The sequence below is a fragment of the Scyliorhinus canicula genome, chromosome 1 (genome assembly GCF_902713615.1).
Source record: "Scyliorhinus canicula chromosome 1, sScyCan1.1, whole genome shotgun sequence".
NCBI classification, from domain to species: domain Eukaryota; kingdom Metazoa; phylum Chordata; class Chondrichthyes; order Carcharhiniformes; family Scyliorhinidae; genus Scyliorhinus; species Scyliorhinus canicula.
This window is the reverse complement of record NC_052146.1, coordinates 182,355,955-182,371,777: the sequence shown is the minus strand read 5'-3', so window position 1 is coordinate 182,371,777 and position 15,823 is coordinate 182,355,955. Positions and strand designations below refer to the sequence as shown.

Here is a 15,823-nt window from a genome sequence, read left to right as displayed (position 1 = left end):
TCTCCTTGACTGGAGCATGGAGAGCTAGAGGACACTGATTTAAGATGACGGGCAAAAGAACCATAGATGATATGAGGAAAAATGTTTTTGCACAGTGAGTGGTTAGGATCTGCAATAGTAAAAGTAAATGTCGCCACAGTCCCAGAGGACCATGGGCTGAGTTTTGTCTGATCATACAATGATCTTCTAAGTGCATTTAAGATTTCCTTAATAGTAGATGTCAGGATAACTGACCTGTAGACCCCTGTGTTCTCTCTCCCCACACCCCCCACCCCCATCTTGAATATTGAAACCAACAATATAGGAAAAAGAGTAGGCCAGAGATCCTGTTTAACATTATCAGGAACTCGGAGCTAAATTAAAGAACCTCAAGAATTATCTCTGGATCATTACCCAAGCCATGTGCAAATGGGCACATGATAAGCAGATTAGGGAGATGAACATCAACCAGAAGAAGTGCTGTGGGAAAGAGGTTTTCAATTTCATGGGATGTTGGCACCAGTACTGGAACAGCAATGAAATATACAGTTGGGACAGGCTCCATTTGAACTGGACTGGGACCAGGGTTCCAGCAGAAAAGATAAGTAGGGTGGTCACAAGGGCATTAGTGGGGAGGCGGAAAAGGCAGTATACATTATTATTACAAAACAAACAAAAGGATTTGAGTAACATTCATAAATTGTACTTTTGGCACTACAGGTAATGGGAAAACCCACATCCATTACTGTTTGCCTCCAGACTTGACTGTTCCAATGCAATTCCAGTAAACCTTTTATGTTCTACCATGCACAAACTTCAGGTCATTCAAACTCTGCTGCTTGTGGCTGAACTTGCACCAAGTCCCATTCATCTTCCACCCTTGTGCCTGCTCATCTAAATTGAATTCTGGCCAAGCAATGCCTCAATTTGCCCGGTGAAATCCAAGGTGGGCGCCAGAGCATGGTGACTCTCTGCAACCTCTCTCCCCCAGACCCTTTTCTTTTATCTCCTATCACCATTCTGACCTACTAAAACTATTTTCCACTTCATATGTAATTACTCTCATGTATTTGCTTTGTTTAGCCCCTCGTTACACACTGTACTTAATCACTATTTGTCGATGTACCATTTGTCAATGTACTCTGTTGATTATTCTTTTTGTCTACTATGTACGTACTGTGTACGTTCCCTCGGCCGCATAAAAATACTTTTCACTGTTCTTCGTTACATGTGACAATAAATCAAATCAATCAATCCGTTTTAAATTCTTATCCTGACTTAATCTGCCCCATGGCATCTCCCAATATCTGTAATCTCCTTCAGCTGTACAAACCTCCCAGAACACTGCACTTCACCAATTCTGGCCTCTTAAGTCCTAATATTTCCCCATGTGGCTTGGTGTCAAGTTTTGTTCCATTATTGTAAGCACCATGTTATGTTTTTTTTGTTACAGATGCGATACAAATGCAGATTGTTGTTGAACACACAGGGTCAGAAAGGAATTTTATACTCACTGCAGAATTGTCTTTACTTACCTCTTCCAGGGATAATTGAAATCCCTCATGGTTATTATTCTACGTTTGTTACTCATTGCCCTAATTTGTTTGCATTCATTCTTCCACCTCCCTTTTATTATTGGTTTGTAGACTACAACGATTAGCTATAGCACAGTGGTTAGTATTGTTTCTTCATGGCGCCTGTGTTCAATTCCTGGCTTGGATCATTGTCTCCTGTGTGGAATCTGCAGGTTCCCCCGTGTCTGCGTGGGTTTCCTCCAGGTGCTCCGGTTTCCTCCCACAGTCCAAAGATGTGCAGGTTAGGTGGATTGACCATGCTAAATTGTCCAAAAAGGTTGGGTGGAGATGTGGGCTTAAGTAGGGTGCTCTTTCCCAGGGTCGGTGCAGACTTGATGGACCGAATAGCCTCCTTCTGCACTGTAAATTATATGATTCTATTGTTGATCTTGCTGATGGCTGTGTTACATTTTCTACTGTCATGATGTTATCTCTAAGTACAACTACTCCACCCTCCTGTTACCCTTTCTGCCTTTCTAAATACATTAAGTCCTGCAATGTTTAATTCACAGCCTTGATTTTTCTGTAGCCATATCGCAATAATCCGGGCTATATCTGGTTCCTTACAATGTATATTGCCTTCAATTCGGCTGTTATTACAGATACCGTATCTTGCTGGAGACAGCTTCAATCATTTGCCATAGCAGTTCCCTCACTTTATGCTTAAACAGCTTTTATACTCCTGAACTATAATTATTTATTCCCTGGCCATTTATGTCCTCCCATAAGGTAGTCTGTCTAATGACCTCCTTTCCTATTTCATTTACATTTAAGCTAGTTTCATTTCTTGTAGATTCTTCCCTCAACCTCACAACTTTAAAGTCTTTGCCATCTCCCGATTTTGCCCTTTCCGCTAGGATAAAGGTCCTGCGGGAACTGCTGGTGACGGGGATGTGCTGAGCGGACACACGAAAGGTGGCTCTCCTCCTGAAAGCTTGGAATTAGGCACTTTAAACCCAATATAGCTGGCTAAAACCAGGACAAAATACCCCTCACCCTCCTGCAGCACCATCAAGACAAGATATGCCAAGCGGCAGCAATTCCAGGGGCCGAAAAGATGTCAAAGGCAGTAAAAGCCTGGCGAGAAAGAATGAGATGGCAGCAAGCACGCAGGACGGCAAGGCCCCAGCCACACCTGAATGAGATGGACCGCGAGGCCACACACACAGCTCTCTTCCCCCCCCCCCCTCCCCCCACCAGATGAACGGATGGAGAGAGTTCCTTACACAGGAGCTCAAGGAGGACATTAAGACAGATGAGTGCAATGGTCAAAGTGGCGGAGGCGCTGATCACCCTGCAGATGGCTCTGGGAAAGGCGGCTGGAGACTAAGGTCGCAACGATCAGGGATCTGGAGAAGGCCTCGACCAACAAGAGCGACTGGATCGCCACATTAGAGATGGAAATTGCAGGTTTGGTGACGGTGTAAAGGACATTAAGGGGGAAGGTTGAGGATCAGGAAAACGGTTGCGATGACAGAGCCTCCGCTTAGTTGGCCTACCAGAGCGAACTGAGGGTAGGATCTCCATGGAGTATGTGGGTCCAAATGCTGGGTAACCTGTTGCGAAGAGACAGCTTCCCCAAGGTCACTCCGGTCAATGCTCAAGGCTGGAGAACAAAGAGGCTTCCGGTTGCGGCTATGACTAGCTAAGCCGCACATTTGGAAGCTCCTGCAACAAAGGTGTTTTTGGGCCAATTGGAGGGCCCCAACGGCGCTGAAAAAACGAATCCCGGTGGGGGAAGGTCCCCTGAGGAGAACTAGACCGATTTTATGGTCGGTACCCGGAGTGGAGCGGCAAGAAAAACGGCAGCAGCTCCCCAAAAAAAGCGGGGGAAGAAAATCAAAATGGCGGCCGGCGGTGCACCGGAGGAGTGGAAGAAATGGGCGGAGGAGCAGCAGGCCGCTCTCCTCCGTTTTTTCACGGAGATGAAAGTGGAACTCTTAGAGTCCATGAACGCGACGGCCACCAGGTTGGTGGGAGCCCAGGCGATCCAAGAGGCGTCGATTAAAGATCTGCAGCAGGAGATGGCCGCGAGGGAGGAGGAGGCCACAGTCATCGGGGCAAAGGTGGAGGTGCACGAGGCACTCCACATGAAGTGGCAGAGCCGCTTCGAGGAGCTGGACACTCGGATGAGGAGGAAAAATTTGAGGATCCTGGGCCTGGAAGAAGGCCTGGAGGGGTCGGATCTCCCGGGATATGTGGCGGAGATGTTGAGCTCCCTGATGGGGGAAGGGGCCGGTCCGGCGCCCCTGGAATTGGAAGAGGCATACCGGGTCATGGCCAGGAGGCCTAGGGCAAACGAGCCCCCGAGGGCGGTGCTGGTGCGGTTCCAGCGGCTAAGTGATCGAGAGAAAGTCCTGAGGTGGGCTAAAAGGGAGAAAAGCAGCAAGTGGCAGAACTCGACGGTAAGGGTGTACCAGGACTGGAGTGCGGAGGTGGCAAAGCGGCGGGCCCGGTACAACCGGACAAAGGCGGTGCTACACGCGAAAAAGATCAAATTTGGAATGTTGCAACCGGCGCGCTTGTGGGTCACCTACAAGGACCAACATCATTATTTCGAGTCCCCAGAGGAGGCCTGGACCTTTGTACAAGAGGAAAAGTTGGACACGAACTAAAACCTGGGAGCACCGGCGGTCGTAGCCGCCGGGGGACTCTTGATTGTGCAAGTGGCCCTTTTCTTTTTCAGGCCAGGTCGGAACTGGGTAACAGTTTCGTGGAGTGTTTGGGGTGTTTTTTCTCGAACGGTTGACTTTTCTGAATATTTTGAAGGTTTCGAGTTGTTGGGTGTTTCTGTATATTTGTACTGTTGAAATCTCTATTGTGGGTCGTTGGCTTCTTATGGGGTGTTTTTTCCCGTTTCCAATTTCCCTTAGTTATTTACCCCTCTTACCCTTTTTCTTTGGGTGCTTGGGGGGGTTTTTTGTTCTTTTTTTTTTCTTTTCGGGTTATGGTTATCTGCGGTTATTTATACTGTTTGATGGAGGGTGATGGTTGGGCACACTGTTAGTTGATAGTTAGTTAATTATTTTGTTATTTAAGTATGTAGTTAAGTATTTATGTATTTAGTTGCCATTGGGTATTTGTATTTATATCGTTAAGTTGGGGAGACGGGACGGGGGGGAGCGGGTTGACTATGCGGGTCTTTCTCGGGGGTTTTAAGGGGGTCTTTCACGGGCGCAGATGGGGTGAACCGGGAGGAGTCGGAATGTGGCAGGAGCAGCCGGGTCAGCGGAGACCAGCTGACTCTCGGGAGTACGATGTGGGGTACATCGCGGCTAGGAGGGGTCCTAGCCAGGGGGGGGGGGGGGGGGGGGGGGGGAAGGGGGGGGGGACTGGGGGGGGACACCGGGTTGCTGCTAGAAAGACCAGGGACGAGAAGGGGAGAGCCGGGGGGGGGGGGGGGGGGGGGGCCATCGCTATGGGAAGCGGGTCAGAAAAGAAGGGATGACCCGGGGCGAGCAAGGGACAAGACATGGCTAATCGACAGGGAGTAGGGACGGGTCGCTCTGCGACCCGATTGATCACGTGGAACGTAAGGGGGCTGAATGGGCCGGTCAAAAGATCAAGGGTCTTCTCACACCTGAAGGGACTGAAGGCTGATGTAGCAATGCTGCAGGAGACTCATTTGAGGGTAGCAGATCAGGTCCGCCTGAGAAGGGGGTGGGTGGGACAGGTGTTCCACTCAGGCTTGGATATCAAGAACCGGGGGGTGGCGATTTTGGTGGGAAAGAGAGTGTCGTTTGTGGCGGCAGAGGTGGTGGCAGACAAGGAGGGCAGGTACGTGATGGTGAGGGGTAGGCTGCAGGGAGAGAGTGTGGTACTGGTAAATGTGTATGCCCCGAACTGGGACGACGCGGGTTTTATGAGGCGCCTGCTGGGCCTCATCCCGGGACTGGAGGCAGGGGGCCTGATCATGGGAGGGGACTTTAATACGGTGTTAGACCCTGGGCTGGATAGATCGAGTTCCAGGACGAATAGGAGGCCGGCAGCGGCAGAGGTGTTAAGGGGGTTCATGGAGCAGATGGGAGGGGTAGACCCATGGAGATTTGGTAGGCCTAGGGCGAGGGAGTATTCTTTTTTCTCCCACGTCCACAGAGTGTACTCTAGGATCGATTTTTTCGTATTGAACAGGGGGCTGATACCGAGAGTGCAGGACACGGAGTACTCGGCCATTGCGATATCGGACCATGCACCACATTGGGTGGACGTGGACATGGGGGAGGCGCGGGACCAACGCCCGTTGTGGCGCCTGGATGTAGGGCTGTTGGCGGACGAAGAGGTGTGCAGAAGGGTGAGAACGGGCATTGAGAACTATCTGGGTACGAATGACACAGGTGAGGTGCAGGTGGGGACGGTCTGGGAGGCCTTGAAAGCAGTGATTAGAGGAGAGCTGATCTCCATAAGGGCACACAGAGAGAGGAAGGAGAGGCAGGAAAGGGAGAGGCTGGTGGGGGAGCTCCTAGAAGTAGATAGGAAATATGCGGCGGCGCCAGAGGAGGGGCTATTAAGGGAGCGGCGTAGCTTGCAGGCCAGGTTCGACCTACTGACCACTAGGAAGGCGGAAATGCAGTGGAGAAGGGCGCAGGGTGCGGCGTATGAGTACGGGGAAAAGGCGAGCAGGATGCTGGCACACCAGCTTCGTAAGCGAGATGCAGCCAGAGAGATTGGGGGAGTGAGAGAGAGGGGTGGGGATGTAGTGCAGAAGGGGCAAGAGGTGAATAGGGTCTTTAGGGACTTCTATAGGGAATTGTATAGGTCTGAACCGCCGAAGAGGAGAGGGGGAATGAAGAACTTTCTCGACAAATTGGGGTTCCCAAAGGTACAGGAGGAGCTGGTGGAAGGGTTGGGGGCGCCGATAGAGCTGCAGGAGCTAATTAAAGGGATAGGCCAGATGCAGGCGGGGAAGGCGCCGGGGCCGGATGGGTTCCCGGTGGAGTTTTACAGGAAATTTGTGGACTTGGTGGGTCCAGTGCTGGTGCGAGCCTTCAATGAGGCGCGCGAGGGGGGGGTTCTGCCTCCAACAATGTCGCAGGCCCTGATCTCCTTGATTTTGAAGCGGGACAAGGACCCGGTCCAGTGCGGGTCCTACAGGCCTATCTCCCTCTTAAATGTAGATGCCAAGCTGTTAGCAAAGGTCCTGGCAACCAGGATAGAGGACTGTGTGCCAGGGGTAGTCCATGAAGACCAGACGGGGTTCGTGAAGGGACGCCAACTTAACACAAATGTCCGGAGATTGTTAAATGTGATTATGATGCCAGCAGTGGAAGGGGAGGCGGAGATAGTGGTAGCGCTGGACGCGGAGAAGGCATTTGACAGGGTGGAGTGGGAATACTTGTGGGAGACGTTGGAAAGGTTTGGGTTTGGGGAGGGATTTATCAAGTGGGTAAAACTGCTCTATTCAGCTCCGATGGCAAGTGTGGTAACAAACGGGAGGAGGTCAGAATATTTTGGGCTCCATCGAGGTACTAGGCAGGGATGTCCCCTATCTCCCTTACTCTTTGCATTAGCGATTGAGCCGTTGGCGATGGCACTGAGGGGTTCAGGGGGGTGGAGAGGACTGACAAGGGGAGGGGAGGAACATCGGGTCTCGCTCTATGCGGATGATTTGTTGTTGTATGTGGCAGACCCGGAGGGGGGAATGCCGGAGGTAATGGGGATACTAGCGGAGTTCGGGGACTTTTCGGGATATAAATTAAATCTGGGGAAAAGTGAGGTCTTTGTAATACACCCGGGAGACCAAGGGGAGGGAATTGGGAGGCTCCCCTTCAAAAGAGCAGTTAAAAGTTTTAGGTATTTGGGGGTGCAGGTGGCAAAGAACTGGGGGACCCTACACAAGTTGAACTTTTCCAGACTGGTGGAGCAGATGGAGGAGGAGTTTAAGAGGTGGGACATGGTGCCGCTGTCGCTGGCAGGGAGGGTGCAGTCAGTTAAAATGACGGTCCTCCCGAGGTTCTTGTTTTTGTTCCAGTGTCTGCCCATCTTCCTCCCCAGGGCCTTTTTCAAGAAGGTAACGAGTAGTATCATGGGGTATGTGTGGGCACATGGCACCCCGAGAGTTAGAAGGGTCTTTTTGGAGCGGAGTAGGGATAGTGGAGGGCTGGCGTTACCCAACCTTTCAGGATATTACTGGGCGGCAAATACATCGATGGTACGAAAGTGGATGATGGAAGGGGAGGGGGCAGCCTGGAAGCGCATGGAGAGGGCGTCCTGCGGCAACATAAGCTTAGGGGCACTGGTAACGGCACCATGGCCGCTCCCTCCCACGAGGTATACCACGAGCCCGGTGGTGGCGGCCACCCTCAAGATCTGGGGGCAGTGGAGGCGACACAGGGGGGAAGTGGGAGGTCTGATAGGGGCACCACTAAGAGGGAACCACAGATTTGCGCCGGGAAACACAGGAGGGGGATTCCAGAGCTGGCAGAGGGCGGGTATTAGACAACTGAGGGACTTGTTTATAGAGGGGAGGTTTGCGAGCCTGGGAGAGCTGGAGGAGAAATTTGGGCTCCCCCCGGGGAACACGTTCAGGTACCTCCAAGTGAAGGCATTTGCCAGACGACAGGTAGCGGGGTTCCCCGCGCTCCCCGACAGGGGGGTGAGTGATAGGGTGCTATCAGGGGTCTGGGTCGGGGAGGGGAAGATCTCGGACATCTATAAGATTATGCAGGAGGTGGAGGAGGTACCAGTAGAGGAGCTGAAAGATAAGTGGGAGTTAGAGCTGGGGGAACAGATAGAGGACGGGACATGGGCAGACGCCCTGGAGAGGGTCAACTCGTCGTCGTCATGTGCGAGACTAAGTCTCATTCAATTTAAGGTACTGCACAGAGCCCACATGACGGGGACAAGGATGAGTCGGTTTTTCGGGGGTGAAGACAGGTGTATTAGATGTTCGGGAAGCCCTGCGAATCATGCACATATGTTTTGGGCATGTCCGGCACTGGAGGAGTTCTGGAAGGGGGTGGCAGGGACGGTGTCGAGAGTGGTGGGGTCCAGGGTCAAGCCAGGATGGGGACTTGCGATCTTCGGGGTTGGGGTGGAACCGGGGGTACAGGAGGCGAGGGAGGCTGGAATATTAGCCTTTGCGTCCTTGGTGGCTCGGAGGAGGATCCTGATTCAGTGGAGGGACGAAAGGCCTCCGAGTGTTAACACCTGGTTAAACGACATGGCAAACTTCATCCAATTGGAAAGGATCAAATTCGCCCTGAGAGGGTCGGTGCAGGGGTTTTCCAGGCGATGGCAACCCTTCCTAGACCTCTTGGATCAGAGATAGAAACTGAGGCCATGACAGCAGCAACCCGGGAGGGGAGGGGAGGGCGGGAGGGGGGGAGGGGGGGGGGGGGGGGGGGAGGGGGGACAACGACGAAGGAAGTACGGTAGCGGCGGTGGCACGGGCAAGGCCTGCCCGAGGACGCTGCTAGAAATGATAAGTTGGTCTGACTGTCGGTTCGCCGGCGGGGGGGGGAGGGGGGGGGGGGGGGGGACGCGCGGGTAGGGGGGGGGGGGGATTTTTTTTTTTTTTTTCTTTTTCTTGTTAAGTAGGGGGGTTTGACTTTGTTTTGTTATAATTTAAATGTAAATGTAGGGGGGGTTAAAATGTTTGTATTTTGAAAAATTCAATAAAAATTATTTAAAAAAAAAAAAAAGGCTGGAGAACAACTGAGGGCCATCATCACGAAGCTGCACCGGTGCACAGCAGGGAATATTACTTTACCGCACCAGCGAACAGGGATGGGTTCGTCCACAAACATGGGCTGGGAATACAGCAACTGAACGAACGCTGAACTAGATACCCCAACAGATTGGGACAATGAGAAGCTGTTTGCGTGGGACTGTACCACCTCGTTTTGAATGCTGGAGCTAAATCTCAGAAAGGAGGGCAGCAGGGCGCAGGAGGGAGTGAGAAGGAGGAAGGGAGAACAGAAATGCAGCAGTCAAGTGTCTGGACGGGTGGTATAGATTAGTGTTTTTCAAACTTTTTTTCCGCAACCCATTTTTACAAAATGGCCACCTCTCGCGACCCATGCCACGTTCACAATAGATTCTCCAGTTTCTTCTGCAAACATCACATTTATTGTTATGTATTATCATTTCTGTATTATTAAATAAAAAATAATGTAAATGAAAATATATTTTCTATTTTTTGTTGTCATTTGGAGATTTAAATAACTTTTAATAAATATGTCTGCACCGATCAGTGTGCAAGTCTTTTGACCACAGAGTCCTGATGTGTTTGAAGGGGAAATGAGGAATTTCTTGGAAACACGCCTGGGTTTGGGCTGATGGGGAAGGAGACTCACCATTGATCGCAAAGTCAGTCTCACTGAGAGAGCGACTGATCTCAGAATGTGAGCTGAAAGTGGCTCCCCATTTAAAATATACATCAAACCCCTTATGCACACACAACACGACATTAAACATAGATCTGATTGACCAGCTTAAGAGTAACTTAAACTCAACAGACATTAACAAGATTAGCTGTCGTAGAAATTGAACCAGCACCGGCAACCATAATGGTAACAGATATTCAAGATTAATTGACAATGGTAACATTGGCAGACACTAAACATGCATCCGATTCAGAATGTTAACCCTGAAGTGGGTCTCTTTGTGTGAACTGTACTTGAACAGATGCATTTCCCGCCTAACTGGGATGGATGGATGGAGTTCCTAAACCCATACCCATATTGTCCCATTGTCAAGTTCAGAATGGGACAAACATAAATCCTGTATATGGCAATGCTCCAGCGACGAGTTACTGACTGGTGTACTTGTGGAAATATATTCCAGTCAGCAGTCATTCGTTTTTGGGTGGAAGATGCAGGCCTGGAAAAACAGAGCGCAAAGCACTGCTGGAAACTAACTCTGCAGGATTATCTGCAGGAAATAAATTTGATGATAATTGATTTTTTTTCTTTTAAACGGTTGTAGGTGCAGGTGCTGACTAACCTGCTTATCATTTGCTTCAGAAACAGGAGTGGCTGCTGGTAGCTGTGTCAGTGTTGGTGAGTATAAGAATGGCCCAGGGAGGCAGAGAGTCCACAACACCGGCCTCTACATCAGCCTCATGTGGCCACACGCTGTACTGCAGCCAGAATTCACCCAGGGAGAAAATGGGAAACAAGGTCAGGTGACCCTCGGGATCACATAATCCCGCGACCCACCTGCAGGTCGTGACCCGCACTTTGAAAAACACTGGTATAGATCAACCCCAGGAGGGGAGCCACCACATTAGTGGGTTAGCTAGCACCAGGAAGTATAGACGTGGGGCAGGCCGTTGTACATCTCCTTCAGGGAGAGGTTGCCTGGCGTCAGGGGTGAAACATTACAAACTGGAGTGTATTAGGGGGGTTAACGAGGGGGGGGAAGACTGGAGGGCACTCGCAGGGGCTTGAGGGCGAGGGAGACCAGGAAATAGCCATTTTGGAGGGTCCCCAAACAAAGGGAAACATGCAGGGACTCACCCACATGGCGTACACATACCTGGTGGCCATCTTGGGTGGCCCCTAGACAAAGGGAAACCCCCGTGCGCAGGGACCCAACCTCATGGCAAAAATGGTGACTGTGGCCACTTGGGATGGCCCCCCCGAACAAAGGGAAACCCCAGAGTACACAGGCGCATCCACAAGGTAAGTATAATTGATCCCGCAGGAGGGGGCAGAAACCCCCCATCAGAATAGTCACCTGGAACGTCCGGGAACCTAAAGGCCTTGTGAAAAGATCCGGAGTCTTCACCTATCTGAAAAGTATGAGAGCCGACATAGTCTTCCTCCAGGAGACCCACCTGAGGGAGAAGGACTGACTGCAGGTGAGAAAGAGCTGGGAGGGACAGACGTACCATTCGTGCTACGGGACGAGAGTTAGAGAGGTGGCCATACTGCTTAATAAGACAACGGCATTTCCAGAGGTGAGGACGGTTACGGACCAAGAGAGATGGTACGTCATGGTCAGCGGTGCCCTGGAAGGGGCACCAGTGGTCTTTGTAAACATGTACGCTTCCAACTGGGACGACAAGGAATTCATGAAAAAGACCATGGCGGAAATCCCTGACATAGACACACACTGACTCATCATGTACAAAACCCACGGTCAAACAGACCAAACCGCAAATCATGGAAGAAATCGAACATGGCGAAGGAGCTGGGCATGTTCATGGAACAGATGGGGCCAGTGGACCTGTGGAGGGTCACCCATCCAGAGGAGATGGAGTTCTCCTTCTCCCAGGTACACAGGATCAACTTCTTTGTAGTGGGAAAATTGGTTCTTCCAGGGATAGTAGGAATACTCTGCAATCGTAATGTCCACCCACCCTACATGGATGTGAGGTTGGAGACGGGCCAGGTCCTACGCCCCCCATGAAGGTTGCACACAGCCCTCCTTGCCAATGAGGCATTTTGCGAAACAATATCACAAGCCATAGACTGGTACATTACCAACAACCAGAATGGGGAGGTCTCTCTCTCAACATTCTGGGAGGTGCTGAAGGCAGTGATTAGAGGAGAAATTATTGCATATAAGGCGTGCAGAGATAGGAAGGAGAGGGTGGCTAGACAACAACTGGTCGACTCCATACTGGAGGTGAACTGGCGGTACTCCACGGTCCTGACTGTAGAGCTACTGACGGAGAGGAAAAAGCTACAAATGGATTTGATCTGCACTCCACGAGGAAAGCAGTGCACCAATTCCACCAGACACGGTGGACCATTTACGAGCATTGAGACAAAGCCAGCCACCTGTTGGCCTACCAGCTGAGGTTAGGGACAACAATGGCAGGCTGGTAGCTGAGCCGTAAAAGGTCAACGAGGCCTTGTACAGAGGTGCTGTACACCTCCGAGCCTCCCGGGAGGACTCGGGGATGAAGCACTTCCGCGACGGCCTGGACATGCCAGTTATGGGGGAAGATAGGAGACACCATTCAGATGGAAGCACCATTAGAACTGGGGGAAGTAATGGAGAGCATCAACTCCAAGTAGGCAGGGAAGGCACTGGGGCTAGATGGATTCCCGGCAGACTTCTACAAAAACCTTGCGCCAGCACTGGCCCCACATTTGCGAGAGACGTTCATAGACTCACTGGTAAGTGGCGCCCTGCCACCAATATTAGCACAAGCCTCAATATTGTTGATACTCAAAAAAGACAATGACCTGACAGTGCAGATCCTACAGACCCATCTTGCTGCTCAATGTAGGTGCGAAAATCCTGGCACAAACCCTGGCGAGATGGCTGGAGAGCTACATACCAGAGGTGGTCGCAGAGGTCTTGGATGGGCTTTGTCAAGAGCAGGCAGCTAACATCGAACATCAAGCACCTGCTGAACTTGATAATGACCCCATCAGGGGAAAGAACGCCAGAAGTGATCATCTTCCTGGATGCAGAAAAAGCCTACGAGCGAAGTACCTCATGGAGGTACTGGAATGGTTTGAGCTTAAACCGGGTTCACTGCCTGGGTGAAACAACTGTACAGCGCTCCCTTGGCAAACACCATCAGCTCTAAATACTTCAGGCTACACAGAGACACGAGGCAGGGATGCCCTTTGTCCCGCTGCTGTTCCACCTGGCAATGGAGCCACTAACGATCGCCGTCAGAATGGCGAAAGGCTGAAGTGATATCCAGATGGGGGACAGAGAGCATAGGGTTTCACCCTATATGGGTGACCTGCTCCTCTACATCTCAGACCCCCAAGCCAGTATGGAAGGGATCATGAAGCTCTTAAAGGCGTTTGGAGCCCTTTTGGGCTACAGACTCAACCTGAGCAAGAATGAAGTATTTACGGTGAACTCGCAAAGGACAGAGGCAGAGTTGGAGGGACTATCGTTCAAACAAGCCCAAAATAAACTCTACTGCCTGGGGATTCACGTTGGACACGGATCCACAAACGGAACCTGACTGGTGGAGGAAGTCAAAAAGGACCTGCAGAGGTGGGGCCCACTCCCTCGCCGGGAGAGTACAGACGATCAAAATGAACGTACTGCCCAGGTTGTTCTTCCTGTTCAGATCCCTCCCCATCCACATTCCCAAGGCTTTCTTCAGCACAGTAGACAAATTAATCATACCGTTTTTGTGTGTGTGTGAGGGGTGATGGAGGGGGGAAAGAACCTGAGGATCCAAAAAGGGGCCCTACAAAGGAAAAGAAGTATGGGAGGCCTGGCCCTCTCATACGTACAGTTCTACCACTGGCCGGCCACGGCAGAAAGAGTGAGGGGATGGGTGAAGGGACCGGAAGCGGAATGGGTGAGGGTGAAGGAGAGTTCCTGCATACAGATGTCCCTCTGAGTCCCCATCACAATGGCACTCCCTCCAACCAAACGCTCAAGAAGCCCAGTGGTGGTAGCGCCGCTCCGAACATGGCATCAAATAGACAACACTTCGACCTAACTGAAATGTCCACCGTGGCCCCCGCCTGTAACAACCACAGAATTATTATTGGGTGGCAAATATAGCCCTGGAAAAGAAGTGGGTAGTGGGGGAGGGGTCGGTTTGTGAGTAGATGGCAGCAACCTCTTGTGAGGGTACTAGTTTGGGAGCGCTGTTGGCGGTGCCTCTGCCATGCTCGATGGCCAGGTACTCCACAAGCCCGGTATTAGTGGCGGCCCTGAGGGCATGGGGACAATGGCGACAGCACTTGAGCCTTGAGGAAGCATCGGTTTGATCTGTGAAAGTCACAGGTTCGCTCCAGGGGAACTGGATGGGAGTTTTCAGGGTTGGTGGCAGGCGGGGATCGTGAGGTTTGGAGATTTGTTTGTGGAAGGCAGCTTCCCAAGTTTGGAAGGATTGATGGAGGAGAATGAGTTGCCCAATGGGAATGTGTTCCGATACTTACAGGTGCAGAACTATGTGAGAAAGGAGGTGACGTCCTTTTCTGAACTTCCGCCCCCAGGGTTGCAAGACAAGATGTTAACGAGAGCAAGGGCTGGGTAGGGCAGGGTGTCAGAGATACATAAGGAATTGATAGACTGGGATGGACTACTCCAATAGGAGTCGTTGAGCGTAAGTGGAAGGAGGAGCTGAGCTGGAGGCTGGGTTATGGGAGGAAGCTTTGGGGAGGGTGAATAGGCCCTCTTTGTGTGCCAGGCTGAGTCTCATTCAACTTAAAGTGGTCCACAGGGAGCATATGACGGTGGCCAGAATGAGCAGGTTCTTTGAGGGGGTGGAGTATACGTGTGGGTGGCTTGCGGGGGGGGGGGGGGGGGGGGGGGGGGGGGGGGTCCGTGAATCATGTCCGCATGTTTTGGGCCTGTCCGAAGTTGCAGGGATTTTGGCGGGGGTTTGCTGATGTGATATCAGAGGTACTGAGGGTGAAGGTGGGTCCGAGTCCAGAATTGGCACTGTTTGGAGTGTTGGAAGACCCGGAGTCCAGTGGGCGAGAGAGGCCAACGTTCTGGCCTTTGCCTCTCTGGTAGCCTGGAGAAGGATCCTGTTGGGGTGGAGACAATCGGAGACGCCAAAGCCGGTGGTGTGAGTGAGTGACCTCGCGGATTTCCTTCGGTTGGAGAAAATTAAATTTGCCTCAAGGGGATCAGGGTTCACCCGGAGATGGAAACCATTCGTTGTCTTCTTCCAGGACAGTTAAGTCAGCAGGGGTAGGGATTTAGGATTACAAGAAAAAATGGAAGCAGAGAAGGTGGGGTGGGTGGGTGGGTGTATGGTTATTTATTGAGTTATGCTGTGTTTTCCTGTTTGTTATCTGTTGGTTATCTTTTTCATCCCGGTTGTGGTTTCATTTGATGTTTATTTCTAAATGCCTCAATAAACATATTTTAAAACAACCACCGGGGGGGGGGGGGGGGGGGGGGGGAGGCATGTAGATGTAAATATTTACAGTGATCCTTCCTTGTTTGTGTTTTTCCCCTTTCTTGGGTTTAACTCTCTTTTGTAATTTTAATTTTCCCTTGGTTGCTTTGCTTGGCATTATACAGTCATGAAACTTGTAATTTAACGTATGGACTGAAATGTGTAACATAAAAATGTGGAAACCAATTGAAACAGATTTGGGGGAAAAAAGGGTACCGGTCCTACTCTGGTTTGTAAAGAGTCCGTCCCATCGGTTATAGCTCCTTCCTGACCCAATACGGCTCCCAGTATCCCATGAAAAGGAACACGCCTCTCCCTCCCTCAGCCGAATTGTGTCTTTATGCTAATTTGCACATGGCTCAGATAATAATCCAGAGATTGGTTCCCCCCCAAAATCCTGCTTAATTTAGTTTCTAACTCCTGGTACACCCTCAGTAGAACCAGGGTCCTAAAACAGCTTGTCTGGTCATGATCTCTTAATTGT

The 15,823-nt window shown here is 51.1% G+C and overlaps 1 protein-coding gene across 1 annotated transcript in view; it reads left to right on the top strand.

Annotated features, from left to right (window-relative positions):
* The window catches only part of mgme1 (mitochondrial genome maintenance exonuclease 1), a 69,718-nt gene that overhangs the window by 50,239 nt on the left and 3,656 nt on the right, over positions 1-15,823 (top strand). The gene's annotated exons all lie outside the window — the stretch shown is intronic.